Raw genomic sequence first — 6,851 nt, forward strand, 5'->3', positions numbered from 1 at the left:
TCCTAATCTTGTTTTACAGGGACACCAGTCATATGGGATTAGGTCCCACCCTCACAGCCTCATTTTAACCTAGTTGCTTCTTTCCAGGCCCTATGTCCAAATACAGTTGAATTCTGTGGTACCTGGATTCAAGGCTTCAACATGGGAATTGAGGAGGTAGGGACACAATCCAGCCAATAAAAATCTTCATGGAATGTCTTGTGCCCCAAGCCCCTGGCATCTCAGCATCTGCTTCTGGAAAATTCAGCCTGGGAGTCAACACATTAAGTCCTAGTTCCCCAATGTTCCTGGAATCTTAGATTCCTTCCATTTGATCTACTACCCTCGGGGTGTGCCAGCCATGCTCTTGCTCATGCCCCTTCCCTCATCCATGTGAAAACTTCCTCCTCCTGGAACAAACAACCACAGGTGAAGCCTCACTATGTCAATCGTATTATTATTATTATTATTATTATTATTATTATTATTATTATTATTTTATTTATGATAGACATAGAGAGAGGCAGAGACACAGGCAGAGGGGAGGGAGAAGCAGGCTCCATGCCCGGAGCCCGACGCGGGACTCGATCCCGGGACTTCAGGATCGCGCCCTGGGCCAAAAGCAGGTGGGAAACCGCTGAGCCACCCAGGGATCCCCTCAATCGTAATATTAATATCTCAATGCCTCTTGAATGTGTCTCTTCCATTTCATGGTCACAGCCTTGGTTAAATCCATTGTCATTCTTTGCTTGGGTTTTTGCAACAGCATCCTAAATAGCCTGTCTCCTGTCTTGTCCATGTTTAATTCATTTCTTGCACTGCATTCTGAGTGATCGTCCCAAAGAATTCTGCAGGCATAATGACTGCGTGATATTAAACTGATGCATTTTTCCTTTCTCATAGGTGACGTAGGCTTCCCTTCCATTGGATCAGTGGCATTCTGAGTGTGAGAGGGAGGCTGCAAATTCCCTAGGAAGGGGGTTTGTTTTCAGGTCTGCCCAACAAATGAGATATTTTAAATCTATGGCAAGAATGTGTTCTTAGAAACCTGGTTGAAGTGAGAAAGAAAAATGTTACTTGTTTTTTTAAATTCATTTCTGTGTTTCAAATTATATTCCCTTGCAAACCAAGACCCAATTGAGAGTTGTGAGTGGAGTTTTCCGAGAACACAGAGTAGGGACAGCGCAGAGGAGCCCTCTGGGAGCTCAGGGCAGGTGGGGGAGCTGCAGGGGATGGGGCGGGGCAGGGGCTCAGAGGTAGGGATTCTGGTTAAGACTGGAGTTAATTCACCCACACCTGAAACTTCTAGACAGCTCTAGGGGAAAGCAGACCTGAAAGGTCTCTTCCTCGTCCCCTAGGCACAGGCCCAGAGGGTGGCAGTCTGCAGTCCCAGTCTGGAGGAGGGCTGGCCCCTGGGTCCCACTCATAGTGGGTGGGGGTGGAGAAGCCTGAAGGAACTGAGAACTCAGGACAGGAAGAGCCCCAGGGCCCAGGGAAGAAGGTCTCTATGCCAGTGTCCCAGAGAGGAGGCTGAATCAGCCTCTGGATTTGGGTGGCTCTACTGGCCGGGTAGCCAGGGGTTGGCCCCGGAGGCCTGCTTGGGGCCAACAGCCTGGGCCACACACCACGGAGCAATGCGCTGGTGAAACCCTGTGGGGGACTGCATGGACCTCAGGCTTCTCCTGCCAGCCCTGGGGATAGGACCTCAGCTCCTCCCTGTGCCTGGACTCCATCTTCAGGAGCAGGAGGGATGAGGGCGATGCCCTAAGAGGAGAAGAACTGCTAGAAGGCCACTGTCAGCTCAGACACAGCTCCCCTGTGGTCTCTCCATCAGCTGGAAGAGAGACCACAGGAGGTTGGTTACGGAAAATGTCCTTCCTCCCTCCCCTTCTTCCCTTCCCTCCATCCTTCTTCCCTTCCCTTCTCCCTCTCCCTCCCCCTTCCCTCCCTCCCTCCCCTCTCCCTCCCTCCCCCCCCACTCCCCCTACCCTCCCCCTACCCTCCTTCCCCTCTCCCTCCCTCTTCCCTCCTTCCCTCCCTCCCTCTCTGGAACACTTCTGATCCATCACTTACTTGCCAGTCTCCCCAGTTCTCCCCGTGGTAAAACCCCAACACAAACCTTTGCTAAAAAGAAAGTGACTAAGGGCTCTGGGGCTTCTGCAAGGGGCGGTGCCTAGCAGGGGAGGAAGCTGGGAGACCGTGGGGAGTGTCCTCACAGAGATCCCTGGTTGCCAGGTGGAGGGCAGGGCGAGGGTGCACAAGGTGGTTAGGCTCCAGGAGGGAAGGCCCAGGGATGCCGCTCAGGGCAGGCTGCTTCCCACTGCGTGCTTGCACCTGTGAGGGTTTTACCCATTTGGTAAGAATTTGCCCCTTCCGGTGAACAGATTGGTTCTAAATATAATCATTGCAGCGGTCAGACTCTCGGGTGGCCCCCCCATCCTTGCCTTGTGGGGTCTAATTTACCCCCCTCTAGTGTGGGCGGGACCCCTACCAAGAACTGACAACTCAGGGTTAGCTGGGACACTAACCAGCTGGAATGACCAGCAAAGCAATTCTTCGCACCCGTGGGTGGAAAGTCATCTCTTGGTGGTGAAGCCTCCTTTCTAGACGTTAGCAGCACGGATGGCCCTTGCTCTGCAACAACGGGCAGCATGGGGCAGCATGGGGGGTGAACAGAACCCCGGGAACATCAGGGAAGCCAGAGCTTCCCGAGCCCAGCAGCCGCTGCTACATCTGCACCTTTACTTATTTTTTTTAAGGATTTATTTATTGATTCATTCAGAGAGAGAGAGAGAGAGAGAGGCAGAGAGACACAGGCAGAGGGAGAAGCGGGCTCCATGCAGGAAGCCCGACATGGGACTCGATCCGGGGTCTCCAGGATCACGCCCTGGGCTGCAGGCCTATCCCTGGATGGCTCAGCGGTTAAGCATCTGCCATGTGCGCCTTTAGACGGGTCTCCATCTGTCTTCTGTCCGGAGTCGTACCACCTGTCCCCTGGGGCTAGATTTTGGCTAAGGAACGGGCTCAGAACCCAAGGAACGGCTCACACCTTTTCCAGTTAGATGCTTATCCTGCGACTCATTTATTTTATCTGAATTGAATTCCTAGAATATTAAACATACACATAATGAAACGTAAGTACAAGCCCACATTTGAAAGTCAAATATAAAAGGTTTCTGGATTTGTATCATTTTGCATTATCCAGGCTTCTGCTTTCATCCACGAGAAGGAATAAATAAGAGTTGTCTGAGACCAAAATAATTTTCTGGTCAAAGCGGAATAAATGTATTAAAATGAAGGGGAGGGGGGAAAAGTAGCCTGAAGATGAAAAGGTTTGCACCCAAGACTGAGCGAGGAGAGATGGAATCTGCCTGTTATTGTCAATTTTGATCACCCGGCCTTTTGTTATCCGGGTAATGACAGGGGAGTACAAGCACCCTACCCAGGGGGAAGGAGCTGCGGTGACCGGGGTCTTCATCAATTAGCCCCCAGAAGGCGCTGCTGGAGCCGCTGACACCAACCTCCGGAGTCGGAGGCTCTAATCAGTTCTCCTCGAGGTCCTAATCAAATCCCTTTTTTATGAAAATCAAATGGCTTTTGATAACTTAATTAATGTTTGCAGAGGGAGCTTGAGAAAGCAAGCCAGGGAAGCCCCTAAGTTAGGGGGGGCTGTTCTTTCCGACCAAGGAGGCCCTTCATTCTGTTTCTTTCTTCCATTCTTAAGAGCAGCTGGAGGAATTTGGGGAGCCTTCTCGAATGACGAGAGATCATTTATTATTGAGCTATTGCTCTTCTGGCAACTTGTTATTTCTCATCTTGGCTTATTCAAGAAGCTCTGTCTCTGTTGAAAGATGGCTTTCTTGATAACATTAGTGTAGGAATTAGGTCTATTTTTAATTATGCATGCATTTCCCCCTGTTAAATTTAATCGGCAACTTTGATGAGAGAAATGGAGTCAATGGATTGAAATGGAATTTTTAGAAGGGTTACTTGGAGTTTTGCTGCTTCTCTGAACACAGAAGGTGCACTTTTTTTTTTTGTAAGATATAATATCCACACAGACACGTGCCATTTAATGGATAATTCTAAAGTGAACCCCAGATATAGTCACTACCTAGGTCAGGAAATAGAGCATGATCGGCACCCCAGAAGCCCACCCTGGGCTCCCTCACCCACAACCACTGACTTCGCTGACACGTGCTTCTTCACTTTTCTTTGAATGTTTACTTCCTACATAGGGATCCCTAAGTAAAGACAAGCTTCTCTCTGTCCCTGTCTCTCTTGCACACCCACGCACGCACACACACGCCTACATTGTGGCCCCCTAGTATTTATTTACTCTTTTTTTTTTACAGTAACTATTCTTTTTGTTATTCAAACTGTCCAAGTTTGACCAGAGAAAGTATTGAAGTGGTTTCTGTGTCTTTCTGATTTCCCTATTTGGTTTCAAAAAAGTCAACTTCACTGTAATATTATTTATAGAAAATGAACTGCATTCATTGTCACTGAGGATTCTGGTAGCTTCGAGAAAGACTTACACCTGTGTCACGTCCACCACCAGCACCCACAGACTTCTCCTGTGCCTGCATTCATTCAGCATTATCTCCTTTCATCACCATTGGACAGTTTTGTCTCTCTGGAATTTCATGTAAGGGGAGGAATACCATATGGGTTCGGTGTTTGTTAGGTTTTTGGGTTTTTTTTCCCCCTCAGCAGTGTTTTTGGGATTTATTTCAATTGCTGGGTGCACTGTGGCCAATTCCTCACTATTTCTGAGTAGCACTATCCTGCAGGGTATACAACACACTTTATCTCTTCACCTGTTGCTGGACATTCGAGTTGTTTCCAGTTTGGGGTGAGTGAGATTACAGCTCTATGAAATTTGCATACAAACAAGTCTTTCTTTGGACATAGTTTTCATTTCTCTTGGGCACGGGATTGCTGGTTCGAGTATTTGGTTAATAAAACTCTGGCACGAGACAACCCATGTTCACCTTGTCCATTCCCTGCCCTAGACAGAGCAGCTATTTCTCCAAGGGGTGTGATTCTTTTTTAGTAAGAGCAGTATTTGGAAGTCAGGACCAGGAGCTCGGCACACTGATTGCCACGAGCAGTGCATTGCTTCTGGTGGGGAAGTTTCCTAAAATACTGATTCACTTTGTCTTGACCATGGCAGGTCACCCTGCATCCCTGGCTTCTATGCAGTAAATGCCAGTATTATCCCTCAGCCACTAAGAAAGTGCAGACACACACACACACACACACACACACACAAGAAAGCCCCTGCACAATTCCCACAAGGAGGTACTATTGAGATTCACCCGTTACTGTTAAGAGCCCCCATTCTATGCAGCCTTCTACCAGCGAATGGATGTATTGATCTGCATGGACACCGATGCGTTCTTTGGTCCCTCCTGTTGCAATAGAAGATTGATTCCGCCTCCTGTCCTCTCCTGTTGCAATAGAAGTTGATTCCGCCTCCTGTCCTCTCCTCTCTTGCATCCCCGGGTCTTCTTTCTAGCATCTTCACCTCCTTTCCTAACATCCACTTTCTCCCCCATCTTCATTGACCCATTCCATCAGAATTTAAAAACACTCAGGCAGGGATCCCTGGGTGGCACAGCGGTTTAGCGCCTGCCTTTGGCCCAGGGCGCGATCCTGGAGACCCGGGATCGAATCCCACATCGGGCTCCCGGTGCATGGAGCCTGCTTCTCCCTCTGCCTGTGTCTCTGCCTCTCTCTCTCATTCTGTGTGACTATCATAAATAAATAAAAAAAATTAAAAAAAAAAAAACAACACTCAGGCAGAGGCATCTCGACACAGAACCGAACCCTCCTGGGGCCCCACCTTTCCCTCTTGCTTCTCTCTGCATGGCCCCCGACTCATGCTCTCCCCCACATAGTGTGGCTTTCTGCCCACCACCCACTGAGCCTGTTCTTGCCAAGGTCACCGATGATCTCACTTGTGCTGAATCTAGTGGACACTCTTGAGTCTCTACCTGATGTCTATCTGCATTGGGTTGACCCTCCTTCCATGGAGGGCTGCATTTCCTTGATCTCTGAGACTGCCGCTTTATTCTTTTTGTCTCTCTGTCTGGTCCTTTGAAACCTTCATTTTCCTCTCTCTCTCTTTCCTTGTCCTTTGAATGTCACTGGACCTCATAAGGCTTTTTCTTTTTCATTCAACATTACCCATTCACTCTCATGGCTTCAGATACCACCCATAGGCCCCCCAATCCAGGTATCTCTCTCTGTCCCTTCTTCTGGGTTCTAGACTCTTCCCCTCTCTACCCATCAGCCACCTGCATGTGGATGGCTCATCAAGTGGCCTTCATTCCTGACTCCTCTTTCTCCACTCTAATCAAATTGCCAGGTTTGGGAGAGTCTATTGTCTAACTCAACCCACTAGTCCGTTTACTTCATTCCGCCACCACTACTCCAGGCTGTGCCACTACCTCTAGGACACATGTTGATACTGTGATTTATAATAAATATGTATTTGGTCTTCTCCCTGTATCTGTGCCAGATCCTAAAACCCATAGGATTTCCTGAGAGATAAGAGTGATAAGGGGTCTTATGTTATCCGTAGGAGTTCCCTTTTGAGGACACCTCAGTTTATGCTAATGAGGTGACAGAGTGGGGCCCCTAGATCACCTCAGGATGGAGCTGGTCATTAGAGAGACCAACTGGCTGGAAGGTTGGAACTTCCAGCTTCATCTGCCAACCTGTGGGAAGGGCTGAGGGGTTGCATATCAAACTTTATAAAAACTCTTGAACGATGTGATCTGTTGAGTTTCTGGGTTGCTAAATACATCCACATGCTGGGAGGGTGGTGTGCCCTACTTCCATGGGGGCAGCAGCTCCTGTGTCTG

Source organism: Nyctereutes procyonoides, unplaced genomic scaffold, assembly GCF_905146905.1.
Source record: "Nyctereutes procyonoides isolate TBG_1078 unplaced genomic scaffold, NYPRO_anot_genome, whole genome shotgun sequence".
In the NCBI taxonomy this organism is placed as follows: Eukaryota; Metazoa; Chordata; class Mammalia; order Carnivora; family Canidae; genus Nyctereutes; species Nyctereutes procyonoides.